General features: G+C 43.3%; 1 protein-coding gene across 12 annotated transcripts in view; it reads left to right on the forward strand.

Annotated features, from left to right (window-relative positions):
* LOC135196216 (uncharacterized) overlaps positions 1-15,336 on the forward strand; it is a 227,520-nt gene that overhangs the window by 153,333 nt on the left and 58,851 nt on the right. The gene's annotated exons all lie outside the window — the stretch shown is intronic.

Raw genomic sequence — 15,336 nt, forward strand, 5'->3', positions numbered from 1 at the left:
CTTATAAAAGCTACAACCATGGGTTGTTTTTTGTGGTATTCTACGTAAAATTGCGCACATTTTCATATAAAACTTTATGTAACGGCTAATATAAAACGGTGCAAACATTACAACAAACTGACAAAAGAATTTCAGAGATTTTCAGCAGTTAACAATCGGATGTAATAAAAAAAAAAAAAAGGGATTTTGACGAAGGAAAAATCTATTTCTGGGTGATTGGCTCGTGTCGCCCTATGAAAGGATCCTTAATATCATTCTTTCTAGGTAAAATTAATCTAAAATTACCAGAGAAAAACAAAATTAAGAAAATGTCAGTAAAACTGACTCGCTCACTCTTAAAAAGAAGTGTCGGTATGATAATAGGGGCGAGTGTGGAACACTACCACGAGACAATCACCAATTAGAACTTCCAATCAGAATCCCCCCAAGAGAGAGCCGATACCAACGGGCGATGCAGCCGCTACTACTACTACTAGAGGACGCCACGGACAGCAGCGCCCCTAGCGGACATCCTTAATCTAAAAACATCTTGTCCTGCAAGGGGGGGAACAAACCAAAAAAGGGGGGGTTTCATAGGGCGACACGAGCCAATCACCCAGAAATAGATTTTTCCTTCGTCAAAATCCCTTTTCTGGGCTCAGCTCGTGTCGGCCTATGAAAGAGTACCAGAGAAACAGACAAGATGGGAAAAAAGGAACAATGAAAAGCAGTGTAAAATGATGGATATAATATAAGTAAATCAATTACAGCATACAAACTAAGCACTTAAACTAACTTATGCTAAACAGTAAAACAATAGAACGTTAGTAATCTTAAAGTACTTAAATGGTAATTAAAGTAAATTACAGAGATGCATGTAATATAAACAAACAAGGGATTTACTTAACATATTTACAAAATATACAAACTCATTGTGTCCTACCCTAGCATAAAAATAAGGGTAGGTACACTGAAGTCCATCATTAATACAAGTATGGCAAAATATATACAAACACATTGTGTCCTACCCTAGCATAAAAATAAGGGTAGGTACACTGAAGTACATTAACAGTACAAGTGTGGATGTCCCTAGCAAAAAAAATAAGGGACAATCCACTATATGATTCAACGGCTAAGGCTATGATATTCGAGTAGCCTGGCGATAGGGTGAGGCATGTTGGATGATGTAGGTAGAAAGGAGACCTGGATCTAGACTACAACTACTATACAGTATCAGGGGAAACAATGTTTCCCGCTGCTACTGCTGAAAACTTTAAAGATTCCAAGGACTTTAGATAATGCCGTTTAAAGACTGTCGGGGATTTCCATCCAGTATACTTTCTAAGATCCTCAAAGTTCATATGTTGAAAATAATTAATTGAGGTGGCTACTCCCCTGATATCATGTGCTTTTGGGAATGACTCAGGGTTGGCTTGTTTAATGAAGTAAAGGATTTGCTGTCTAATACCTTTTACTGACAAAGTACCACCTTTTTCTCTCTGAAGAGAGCACCTGAGGATCTTGAAGAAGTACGAGATAGAAAGGCTCTAAGAGTTGATACTGGGCAGAGAGAAGGATCCTGTGGAAGTGGGATAACCTTCCAAGGAGCCCACCTTGCAAGAGGATCCTCATTTTTGGCTAAAAAGCTACGATCCGGAGCAAGCAGAACTTCTCCTGATGGGAGGAATTCCACATGACCCGCATCCCTGGATAGAGCCGACAGTTCTGAAATTCTAGCTCCTGAGGCTAGGCTTAATAAGAATAATGTCTTCCTCAGGAGCATTATGAATGTACAAGATGAGTTGTCAGTATCTGAAGCTAGTTTGAGGACATCATTTAAGAACCATGAAACTGTAGTAGGCCTCTGAGAAGGTCTAAGTCTAGCACAGGCTTTAGGGATAGATGTGAAATAAGATTCAGTCAGATCTATCTGAAAACCTACTTGAAAGATTTTCTTCAAAGCCGATTTATGAGTGGTAATCGTGCTAGCTGCTAAACCTTTTTCAAACAAGGATCTGAAAAAGGATATAGCCAAATTAACTGTCATGGTTGTAGTGTTCGATTCTCTCAAGAAAGATGCTAATTTTTTAACAGCTGAGTCATATTGTCTAATGGTTGACTCTCTCTTATCTGATTCTAGGAAGAGAATATTCTGTGGATCAATATCAGCATCTTTATTAGCCGCAAACTTCATGAAGTCCATAAAGTTAGGGTCTGGAGAATTCCTGAGGAAGCGAACACAGTCCTCATTTGTACTGATTGTGATAGCTTGGGATTGGGGATCCGTTGAGGTCGGAGACCCAATTCCAGAAGAAGAGGATACCAGTTGCTCTTGGGCCAGTCCGGTGCAATCAGAGCTACTATCCCTCTGAAAGACCTTAGTTTGCTTAGGACTTTCAAGAGAAGATTCACTGGAGGAAAAATATAAATTCTCCTCCACTGATTCCAATCCAACGACAGGGCGTCCGTGGCATAAGCCAGAGGGTCCAGGTTGGGGGCCACATAGCAAGGGAGCTTGTGGTTCGCTTGTGAGGCGAAGAGATCCACTTGGAGACCTGGGACTCTCAGGCTTACCCACTGGAATGACCCGACGTCCAGAGACCACTCTGATTCCAGAGGAACTGACCGGGACAGGGCGTCTGCTATCACATTCCTTTACTCCTTGCCAGGTGAGTGGCAGACAGATGCCATTTGTGTTTGTTTGCTAATGCAAAGATGGCTATCATGACATGATTCACATGCTTGGATTTGGACCCTCCTCTGTTGATGCAATGAACTACCACTGCACTGTCCAAAACTAGCCTTAGATGAGACTTCTTCGGGGGAAGCAGTCTCTTCAGAGTAAGAAATACTGCCATTGCTTCCAACACGTTTATGTGGAGCTGGCGAAATTGAACTGACCAAGTCCCCTGAACCTGTTTGAACTGAGAGTATCCCCCCCACCCCCACCCGGACAGGGATGCATCCGTGTGAATGGTTAACACTGGGAGGGGATATTGAAGGGGTACTTTCTTGGCTAAGTTCTTTACTTTTGACCAAGGCCGTAGTTGGTTGCGGAGGATCTGTGGGATTACTGACAACTTGTCTCGATATTTGGAGTTTGCTCTTGACCGCCAAATTCGATTTATATCTTTCAGCCTTGCTTTCAGAAGGATATCTGTTACCGAAGCAAACTGAAGAGACCCTAGGATTCTCTCCTGGTTTCTTCTTGACGTTTGTTTGCATTTGAGAAATTGCCTGACAGATTTTGCTATTTCCTTCCGTTTGGCCACTGGAATTGACAGATTGTGGGAAGACAAATCCCATTGGATTCCTAGCCACTGAAAAACGAGATTCCGGAGTAAGTCTGGATTTCGTTTTGTTTATCTGGAACCCCAGATGTTCCAGAAAGTGAACTACCTTTTTGGTGGCTTTGAGACATTCCTCGACTGTTGGTGCCCAGATCAACCAATCGTCGAGGTATGCTGCTACCATGATTCCCTGAGCTCTCAATTGTTGTACAACCACTTCTGCTATTTTTGTGAATACCCTGGGGGCTACATTCAGACCGAAGGGCATCACTTTGAATGAGAATGTTTGATTTCCTAGCCTGAATCCTAGGAATGGGCGGAAGTGCCTGGCTATAGGGATATGATAGTATGCGTCTGTAAGATCGATGGAGCATGTGACGGCTCCACGCGGAAGTAAGGTCCTTACTTGCGAGAGGGTAAGCATCTTGAACTTGTCGCAACGAATGAAAGAGTTTAGCTTTGACAAGTCTAAGATTACCCTTCTTTTTGTTGAGCCTTTCTTTGGCACGCTGAATAAGCGACCTTGAAATTTTAGATGCTTGACTCTCGCAATAGCTCCTTTCTGAAGGAGTTCTTCCGCGTAATCTGTCAATTCCTTTGACGGTATCTGGTGGAATGATTTGATTGGAGGAGGATCTTTGATCCAACTCCAGCCCAATCCTTTGGACACTATGCTCTGTGCCCAATTGCTGAACCCCCACCTGTGGCGGAAGAGGAACAGCCTCCCTCCTACCTGGGGAGCCTCATTGTTGATGGGCGGGTTGGCCACCACGCCCTCCTCTGAACTGCCTGCTCCTTGTCGCCCTTCCTGCGCCACGCTGACGAAAGTAACCTCTCGCCCTACCTCTCGGCTGATTGTAGCCTTGAGCCTCATATGCAGGGTTGAAGGCCGGCGAGATAGCGTAGGAGGTGGATGGCTGAGATTGAGGGGACAACAGGAGGATGGGCTGATTCTGCTTTGAACTAGCAGGTTGTCCTTGTTGGGTAACCGGGACCGCCTGCACAAATTGCTGCTGTTGCTGGAGTTTTTTATATGGCTGGAACCTCTTACCAGCCTTCTTCGGTTTCTTACCAGCAGTGGGAACGGAATCTTGTTTCCTCTTCGAGGAAATACCCCACCTAGCTCTAAGGCTCTGGTTGAGCCTAGCAGCTTCGTGGTGTACTTCGTTGACAGCGGACTCTGGGAAGAGATCCGCTCCCCACATGCTAGAGGCCAAGAGTCTATTCGGCTCATGCCTAATAGTACACTCTTGTAGAACATGCTTTCGGCAGTTCCTCCTAGCCTGGAAGAAGTCAAAAGCGTCCGTTAGTACCGTCTGGAACTGAGATTTCGCCAAAATCTTGAACAGCGGTTCCGTAGCATAAGAGAGGGCAGCCATTTCCGTAATTATAAGGGAATTGAGGGACCTGCCAAACCTGGTTCGCGCATCAAACTCTGCCTGGATTAGGGAATCCGGCAGCCTTGGTAGTTTCTCGCCGAACTGGTCCATGGCGCAGTCCGGTTTGAGCTTACCAAGCGTGAATGTAGCTGGCAAGTTCTCCCACAATTCTCCGAAAGCCGGGAAGAGCGGAGAAGTAGACTCCGCCTCCCTCAACTGTGGGATGGGCTCATCCTTGAGGACTGCCTGAAGGGACTTCTCCACTAATTTCGTGGCGAACGGAAGAGAAACCTCCTCTTCCGTCGCGAAAATAGTGAAGGGACTCTTGTAGGCCTGGAGTTTGGTGTTCGTACACTCCCAGTCCTCAAGGCAGTGAACCCATTCCCGCTGAGCATGATCTCTACTATATAGGACCGACTCTCTAGAGATCTTGTCTTCCCTTGTCAGAGCCGTTACCGTCAGCCTAGCATAACCGATGAAAGGCTGCGTCAGACCTGGAGGGTAAAACTCGAAGTCCTCAATCCTTCGAGTTCCACACTCCGGGATAGAGATCATCCCATCCTTGAAAGGAGCGTAGGCAGCTACTCTCCATGGGTTCTCCATAGAGAAAGCTGGCAGAGAGTCGTTATGGCTGGAGTTGGAGAATCCCAGTGCTTGGCGCTGGGGAGACTGGAAGAGGAACCTGAGATAGCCCGGCTACTCGGTCCTCATTTTCTCTCATCCTGTTAGAGAGGTCTTGAATTGACTGGCCTGATTGAGACAGAGTGCTTGACAACTGTGCAAACATCTGCTCGAATCGTGTCCCCAGGGCGGAGACTTGCGAGCCAACCAGCTCGCCCACCTGTTGCATCACCACTGCTGAGAAAGCAGAGGGATCAAAGGTGCTAGGCCCTGCTACCCCTACCGGCGTAGCCGGAGTGGAAGCGGTGGAGGCGGGAGAAGGCACTGGCTCGGCGGGAGCGCGAGCCTTCTCCTTAGAAGCCTTGCTTCTGGAGCTCTTTGAGTGAGAAGAGCTCGGCTTCGCTTTCACCGCATCGGCGTAGGAAGTCGACGACTTCCTAGCCGAAGAAGACGAAGACGACTTCCTCGAAGTTGTCTTGGCCAGAGTCTTCGGTTCTCTCTGTCCCTTCACCTTTGGGGGTACAGAGAGAGCGGGAGAGCGGGTAGGGATCTCAGATCCCACAAAGCCTTGGAATGAAGCACTTGAAGAGGGGACAGGAGAAGATCCAGGAGCACCCAAGGAAAGACCTTGGGCGCCCGACACACCTACCTCAACCAACAAATCCTCCACCCCTACCGCCATGGGCTCGATGTTAAGGTCCAGGGCAGCGACGTCCGGGACCGACTCCTGGGAGGCTACGACCCCAAAGGATTGCTGGAGGTCTTGCTGGATGGAGGCTATCAGAGGGGCAGCGGACAAGGGGTCAACGTAACCGGTCGACTTGCCCGCGGGGAAGATCTGGACGGCCAGCTTCTTATCCAGAATGTAGGGCTGGCCTTTGGCGGCGTTCTTCCCGAAGCCGCCCACCCACGCTTTCAGGGTGGCGAGGGCGACTTCCCTCACACCAGTAGCCTGAAAGAAAGGCGAGATTAGCTTCCAGTGGTGGAACGGGGTTAACAAACTTATGACTAAAAGTTGTTAGTAAAATGATAAGGAAGCCTATAACGGACTTACCCCATCTCCCAGCTGACCGACCAGGTCGTAGCAGATGGCGCAGGCTTCTGGGTGCCAGACGATCATCTCGTTGTATGACGTGGCACATGGGGCGTGAGACCTGCACTCATCGTGGCCGCAGGGGTCGTACAACGTCGCGTTGCACGCTGGGACCTGACAGTTGGTAGCCTGTAAGTGGAAAGATACATGAGTACCAGGTAAACACTTACAGTCTAACAGATGCTCCGCTGGTGCCGGAGCGATAAAGTTAGATTAAACCAGAGCCCCGCCAAAATACGTGTGGTAACCAGGTTGGTTGTGTGCTCTAGGCTATAGCTCCGCTGATGGCGGAGACACAAAAGGGGAACCAACCAGGAGTGGTGGTAAATGGAAACCACGACGGAAAATGGCGGGGATGGTAGATAAAATTAATCATATTACACAATTCATTGTAAAATTAGGGTATATCCTTAAAAATAATAATAATTATAATACAACCTCCTCGCCCGTCTACTAGAAGAGTGCGCGGGTAAGAAGCAGCTCTCTTCCGGTAGCGGGGGAGAGATGTAAGGATATAGTAGGCAAGCAACCGACCACTAGTGGTGCCCACCCCGCTCGCTAGCGGAGCCAGTAACCTATAACCAAAGGTGCCCCGGCTGCGACGGAAGGCTCCTTTCGTATAGCGAGGTAGGTGGCTGAGCAACTGGGGAGGGGGGGAGGAAGGTCTCGGTGTAACACGGCGGGAGCGAGAGAGGGGGGGAGGGATGGCCTACTCCTCCCCGCCTCACCGACTACCGCATGGAGACCCGGTACCTCATGAGTGGTCGCCCTATACCCCCCGCTGGGAGGAACCCCTGGCCGCCTCAGAGTAGTAGTGAGAGAAGGCAACTGAGGTTGTCATGACAACCAAGGGGTCCCCCAGCTCCTCCCTATACCAGAAGGGGAGGGCGGGGGCAGGGTAAGGTGCGATGGGACACGTGACCGCAAGTGGCCTAGGCCGCGAGCAACACAACCGTGAGAGGGCCACGTGAACCAGGCTGTACCAATACAAGGAACAAGCACCTAGGCTAGCCTAACACCCTAAATATAATAAAAATATACATCGAAAAGATGGAAAAGACACTTTTAGTAAAAGAGAAAGAAGCCCAGGAGGAGGCAGACTGTTCCAAGAAACAGAGGCCTACTCGGAGCCAGCGATAGCCGATGAAGAGCAAGAGCCGGGATGCTGGGCCGGAATAATAATATTAGCCCTAAATACCAAACTAAGAGAAATGGTAGGAGGGCTGAACTAGCTAAAACTCGATGTAAAAACAATGAACGTAATATAGTAAGCCCATAAGTATAAGAAGTCCCAGTATGGAGGACCGGGAATTCTTACGAGGCAGCATGGCGCCGCCACGAGACAACCGGGGAACCGTATATGACCTATTTAAGAGGAAAATACTGGTACCCGGAAGATAAAAATGTGGTAAAATATTACTTATGAGTTACTTAACTTAGCCGTGGCAATAGCAGAGCGTTCCATGGTAGAATACAGAGATAAATCCAGAAATAGCACAGCACAAGGAAAATTGCGTCTTGACGCTAGCGTCAAAAATTAAGGATGTCCGCTAGGGGCGCTGCTGTCCGTGGCGTCCTCTAGTAGTAGTAGTAGCGGCTGCATCGCCCGTTGGTATCGGCTCTCTCTTGGGGGGATTCTGATTGGAAGTTCTAATTGGTGATTGTCTCGTGGTAGTGTTCCACACTCGCCCCTATTATCATACCGACACTTCTTTTTAAGAGTGAGCGAGTCAGTTTTACTGACATTTTCTTAATTTTGTTTTTCTCTGGTAATTTTAGATTAATTTTACCTAGAAAGAATGATATTAAGGATCCTTTCATAGGCCGACACGAGCTGAGCCCAGAAAGTTTATTTTAAAAATTCACCATAAATCAAAATATTGTGCTAGAGACTTCCAGTTTGTTGCAAAATGAAGGTAAATGATTGAGTATTACTAGAATGTAAGAGTTTTAGCTTACAATTGCGTTTTTCAACCATTTTGGTTGAGTCAAAGTTGACAAAGGTTGAAATTTTGGTACTTATCATTATTTATATGAAAATATTTCAAAACTTATAAAAGCTACAACCTTGGGTTGTTTTTTGTTGTATTCTACATGAAATTGCACACATTTTCATATATAAAACTCTGTAACGGCTAATATAAAATGGTGCAAAAATTAAGACAAAGTGACAAAAGAATTTTTGAGATGTGTTGCTGATGCTTTTTAGTGCGAGAAGAAAAAAATTCACGCCTGGGTAACGCTTGTAAACAAAACATCAGCTTGATCCGTGAACTCCCAGCATCCCTCAAGTCGCGTGATTCAAAATGTTTTGCAACTAGGCCTATAACTATTTTTTTGCGAATATTTAAAAAAACAAATTTTATCGTCAACGTATCGTACGTCAATTAAGCACCCGACAGACAATTTTAGTCGACGTATAATACGTCCAGTCGGCATTTTAGGGTTAACTAGAAAGACCCTTTTTCCAGTTTCTTTGGGGACAGCAAAGCAGATAAGCAAAGTGCATGTTTTAGATAGAAGAGTAGGCTTTTCTATAGGAAATGCAATTTGTTCCTATTCCCTTGATTTTTTTGGCCAAGAATGATTCCCTTTCTAATCCAAGGCTTTGTTCTTTCATAATTAGCAGTTTCACAGAAGTCCTGGTAACTGAAGATAATGAAAGGACTCTGTGTCCCATGAGGTCCTGAAAATATTATCTTCATAGAACGAAAGACATTCTTGTTTATTCTTGCAGTTTATGATGCTTAGTCAAGAGTCCATCTAGACCATTGTGTAAAGCATTTCTTTCTTAGGGACATTATCCTTGAAGCCCGCACTCCTCAGTTCAGGAGGACCTGTTCCCTCTGTGTAAAGTCAAAGCTCATGATATAAGAGCAGTAGCCACTTCGTTGGCAATTAAAAAATATATCCCTCACTGAGATATTACAATCTATATTTTGGAAATGTAAATCTGGTTTTGCCTCACATTATCTTTGTGATATTGAAACTGTGTATGATGATTGCATGACTCGGTCCGTTTCTATCAGCTAGTATGGTATTGGGAAAGGAAGTGTAGGAAGCAACTTTTCCCCATTCTTATTCTCTTTCGTGTAAGGTGTTGATATTGTTGGGAAGCCTGGAGGTACAAAGTAACTGGAGTACCCTCCAGTCTTTTAGTAGGGTGGTGTTGTTTTTTATGAATATGTTTTGGGTAAAGGTAACAATATTTTCTGGTTAGTTGTTGGTACTGAGCCCTGGGCAGGGGCAGTTTGAATATCTTTGTTAGCCAGCAGAGATGTCCTTCACTACAAAGGTCTCACTAAAGTAGAAAGCGCTCCATGGCTATACCGCAACGTCTCACATGAGACTAGTAACAATCTGAGGCAGTTTTTTCCTGCATCAACTCTCTTGTCAGGTAAGGAATCAGACATTTTATTTATGTTGGCAAAGCTTTCTATTCTCAAGCTGATTACATTAGTACGTAGTAATATTTTCGAGGTAGAACTATCCATGCTTTCCCACCTTCCTTCAATGTGGGAGTCAGCTATATAATTACGGGGTAAGTTACATAATTTAAAATGACATTTTTATAATAAAACGAGTTATAATTATACTTACCCAGTACAATTACTGTATATTATTGCATATAAGACGACTTTTTAATCCTGAAATTCACTCCTAAAAATTGGGGGTCATCTTATACTACAATTCTAAAAATCAAACCTTCAATTCTAAGATGTGTATGGGTAGGCTAGCCTCGGCCTCGGTGCTATAGCCTTACCACCAATATGCATGAAGATTCACTTTATGAATTAAACTGGTAATAATGGTAATAAAAAAAAATTTCCTTATACAGGCAGTCCCTGGGATATGACGGGCTCAGCTTACAACGTTTCAAGGTTAAGACGCTTTAAAATTATATTCATCAGAAATTATTTCCAGTGTTATGGCACCTACAACGCTCATCTGGCAGAAGAAATATGACACCAAAAATGCAAAATAATCAATATGTATTTGAAGGTTTTCTTAGATAAAAAATGCAATAGGAATGCAGTTTACACAGTTTTCAATGCACCCAAAGCATTAAAAGTAAGGTTTTCTTAGGATTTTTGACGATGTTCTGGCTTACGACGATTTTCAACTTACAAGCGTCTCAAGAACGGAACCCCTGTCGTAACCCGGGGACTGCCTATATTATTGGCATATCTCCTCAACAAATAGCCTGTTTCTGGAATAATTCTAAATCAGCGAAAAAAACTTTTATCTTTGCGATCCCAGCTGAGAAAATGTAAACATCAAGTTACGGTTGCGCTGATGCACTCACAGCAACCTTTTTCTTTCGGTAATCTTTTAGAAATTTCAATGGTGGTGTAATAACGGTAGTACAGTGGTACCTCGAGATACAAAAGGCTTAACTTACGAAAAACTCGAGATATGAAAGCAAATACAAAAATTTTTGTGGCTTTACATACGAAAATTGTTCAAGATACGAAAGGTTGTTGCTGCAAAGTCCGAGATTCGCCTGGACCACGGATAACAATTTTAAAACTCGCGCGCCGCCAGCTGAGTAGACTCGCCACCATCCTCTCGCTCCCCCATTGGTTCCTGAGGCTAGTCACTGCCATGAGATCCTTCTCTCCTATTGGTCAGCATCCCCTCCCATGATGCATCTACGTAGTGGCGTGCTTCTTCAGTCACTTCACAGCATCATCTGTGTCGTACGTACGCGGTATTTGTTCGTTCTAACGATTTCGTTTATTAACGTAAATTCGTTAGTGATTTCGTTGTAGTATACTTTATCGTGTTGTGTGAGAACTTTCTTACATACATATACGTACTACATAACATAATTACGTACAGTATATACGTAGTCAAGGGTCCCAAGAAAGTTTAAATTCACAGAAAGAAGAGGATGCTCTCTTTGGAAACGAAGATGGAGATCAATAAAAATATGAAGCTGGTATACGATTGAGTGTGATCGCTAAGGAATATGGCTGAAATCGATCGACAATAGGCACCATCCTTAAGCAGAAGGATGTCATCAAAGCAGCTACACCTTCCAAGGGCGTCACTATTTTGTCCAGCAAGAGGACCCACGTGCACAATGAAATGGAAAGGCTTGTTCTTTTCTGGATAAAAGACAAAGAAATCGCTGGCGATACGGTAACGGAGACGGCAATCTGCCACAAGGCCAGCGCTATTTTCGGCGATTTGATTGCCCAGGCCAAAGACAACGGAGGAGAAGGGACATCAACACCAACCCCAGAGTTCAAGGCTTCTCATGGGTGGTTCAAGAAATTCTGTAAATGGACTGGCATCCATTCGGTGGTGCGGCATGGGGAGGCGGCAAGCTCGGACACGAAAGCGGCCGAAGCCTTTATTAAGACATTTGACAAGATGACGATCAACGAAGGCTACAGTTCTCAGCAAGTCTTCAACTGTGATGAGACTGGCCTTTTTTGGAAAAAAAAATGCCTTGTCGGACATACATCACGCAGGAAGAGAAGAAGCTACCCGGGTATAAGCCTATGAAAGACAGGCTTACGCTCGCACTTTGTTCGAACGCCAGTGGGGATTGCAAGGTGAAGCCCCTACTTGTGTATCATTCGGAGACTCCTCGAGCCTTCAAGGCCCACAGAGTGCTTAAGGAGAAGCTTCCAGTGATGTGGAGGGCTAATGTGAAAGCCTGGGTAACGAGACTTTTGTTAAACCGAGTGGGTAAATCTGTGTTTCAGCCCGACAGTGAAGAAATTCTTGGGAGAGAAGCACCTCCCTCTGAAATGTCAGCTGGTGTTGGACAATGCCCCTGCTCACCCTCCTGGCCTCGATGAAGATATCCTAGCAGAGTATTCCTTCATCAAGGTTCTATATCTTCCGCCTAACACCACCCCTCTCCTCCAGCCCATGGACCAGCAAGTGATATCGAACTTCAAGAAGCTGTATACGAAACATCTTTTCAAGAGATGTTTCGACATCACCGATACCACAAGCCTCACTTGCATGAATTTTGGAAGGAGCATTTCGATGTTGTGATATGCATCCGACTCATCGACCAAGCTTGACAGGAGGTTTCGAGGCGAACCTTGAATTCCTTGTGGAGGAAACTCTGGCCTGATGCCGTATCCGCCCGAGACTTCGAGGGATTCGACATGGGCGAAGCTGGTGCTGCAGATTCAGGAACAGTTGACAATCCTGAAACTGTTTCGCAACCAGATCTTGATGAGATCATTGCACTCGGCAAGTCCATGGGGCTGGTCGTCAACGAGGACAACATCAATGACCTTCTCGAGGAGCACCAAGAGGAGCTTACAACGGATGACCTGAAGGAGTTGGAGGCCATGCAACATAACATCGTTCAAGAGAAGTTCTCTAGCAGCTACGAGGAGGAGGACAACGACTCTATGACAGTGGCAGAAATTAAGGATTCTCTTGCTGCTTGTCAGAAGCTGCAATCATTCGTAGAGAAGAGACACCCCGAAAAGGCTTACACAGGTTGTATGCTTGCACCGTTCGATGACGTTTGCCTGAGAGTTTCGGGAATATTGTCAAAAGCAGGCAGAAGCAATCTTCTTCCTTGGATAGTTATTTTTTAAAGAGGCCTTTAGTAGGAGTAGTAAGCAAAAAGGAAGAACCAAGTGATACTATGAAAAAACAGAAAGTTGAAAGTGGTGAAGAAGTTGAAATTTTGTTTAAAAAAAAAAAAAAAAAAAAAAAACTTAAAGTAAAAAAAAAAAAACAATGTAAGAATAAAAAAGAAAAAAAAAATTTAATTTTAAGGTTTTTGTAAAGTTAAGTGTTACAGTTTTGTAAAGTTTAGTTTATGTTTTCCTTACATTTTTTATGTGTTTCGTAAAGTTAAGTGTACGTACGTATCTGCCGTTTGTCCTCCTCCTCTATCGTCACTTTCGGAGATAGCCTCACTCGAAAGGTAAGCTTCCACATTTTAGTACAGTATTTCTTGTATACCACGTACACTAATACACTATTTATAGGTACGTACTAAGTAGTACATATTAGCAGTACGTATTAAGTTAGGTATTGAATGGTCCAAATTGTTGTAGTATTTCATTGTTTATAGGTCAATTTAGCTTTATTATGAAATTTACTGGGGTGTTTTTGGAGGGCTTGGAACAGATTAGCCATTTTACCTGTAAAATGCGGTCCAAGATACGAAAAGCTCATGATACGAAGGCCGCCTCGGAACAGATTAATTTCGTATCTCAAGGTACCACTGTAATAACTTTTAGGATAACATAATATTAATTTTTCATTAAAAGTTTCTAATACATAATCACAAGATTGGTCACATGTGCCATAATAATTTTAGTCTGGTTCTGGTGAGTTGTCTTCAGCTTCATCGTCAGTATCGTACAAATCATCTTCGATGCCATCCATGGCATTTTTAAAATGATTTTATGACTCATGTTAACACATGCTTTTATAACAATAAAGGAGAGAACATCAAGTGAGGCAACACTCCAAGCTGTTTGTAACTGTTCAGAACAATTCAGTCATATGAACGATAGTAGTAATTGTATACGATAATTATCGTTCATTATTCTATTGTTAATAGCGGTTGTTTGAGATCGGCAATGAAACATAAGCAAAACAATGGTTTCCCTTTTAGGCGATGTATGTATGATAATTTACGAAAGGAATGTATTTCTGAATTAAGTTCCATTCGGCAACTAAAGACTGATGATATCGGTAAAACATGATCAACTGATTATTTTTAGCTGTAAACAAAACCAGAATGCAAATGGCACATCATTGCTCTGTCCATGGGTATATTGTAACACGATAATACTTACAATGTGATTACAGTAAAACAAGTTTTATTAAAATTATCATTATTCTCAATACAATATTTTTTTACTTTGCAAGTGGATATCTATCAGTGTAACAACCCAACCAAGGCAATAGTCTCTCTCTCTCTCTCTCTCTCTCTCTCTCTCTCTCTCTCTCTCTCTCTCTCTCTCTCACTCTCTCCTTCCCCTTTTCCTTCTCTCCTCAAATCTCTCCGCTCTCTCATCTCTCTCTCTCTCTCTCTATACTCACCCATCCTCCACTTAAAAATTCTGGGTTTTAGAATTCTTGATGAAGCGATGTTTGTTATCTTATATGATATAAGCTGAATTGAGAAACAGTGAATTTTTGACATCTTTACCGTAGTTATCGAGCGTTTATTAAGAGCTCCATGAAAATTGTTAAGTTGTTAAACCCTGCTGATTCTCAATGGTGGCTTCTATAAGTAAAAATAAAATACATTTTTGTTCATCCCTCATGCAATGGAGATCTCAAGAATGAATACTAGTACGTAAATTAAAACTGCAGGTTAAGCCGAGGCTGAATGTAAAATTAACGATGGGCATTTGGAAGTAATGTTCAGAACTTGAGAAATCCACTTAATGCTTATACAATGAAGTAATATGTGCATTCATTCAACCAAAGTTCACTAATTTACGATGATAGGTATCTCTGAATTATTTCTCGGCTAACTAATAATGGCAATGAAGATATCGATAGTGCATACTCAAATCAGCCGAGATTTTGAGAATGTAAACTATCAAACGCAAATGATATACATGATGATGTTTATATTCTGTAAAACAGTAACAATAATTATTAGTAATATGTACTGTAATTGGATACAACAAGCAAAACAATCTTTATTTAAGTCATCATTATTATAAATATAGTTGCACTGTTTAATTTTTGCAAATCACTTTTATCCAAAAAAAAATTTGGTTTTGTAATTTAGAAGTCGTCCTATACTACAGATATGAGATAAATTAATGAAAATTTTGCTGCTTTGCCAAGTTGTTCCTCTCTTTCACCAAAAGGGTCGGGGGATTGTTACCTAGCCAAAATAACAAACAGAAAAATTAGCGTGACCCCCAAATTTCAATTTTAACGGCCGGGCAGCTATATAATCACTGTGTAAGTATATAATTAAAACTTGTTTGTTATAAGAATGTCATTTCAATGCTAG

The sequence above is a fragment of the Macrobrachium nipponense genome, chromosome 17 (genome assembly GCF_015104395.2).
Source record: "Macrobrachium nipponense isolate FS-2020 chromosome 17, ASM1510439v2, whole genome shotgun sequence".
In the NCBI taxonomy this organism is placed as follows: Eukaryota; Metazoa; Arthropoda; class Malacostraca; order Decapoda; family Palaemonidae; genus Macrobrachium; species Macrobrachium nipponense.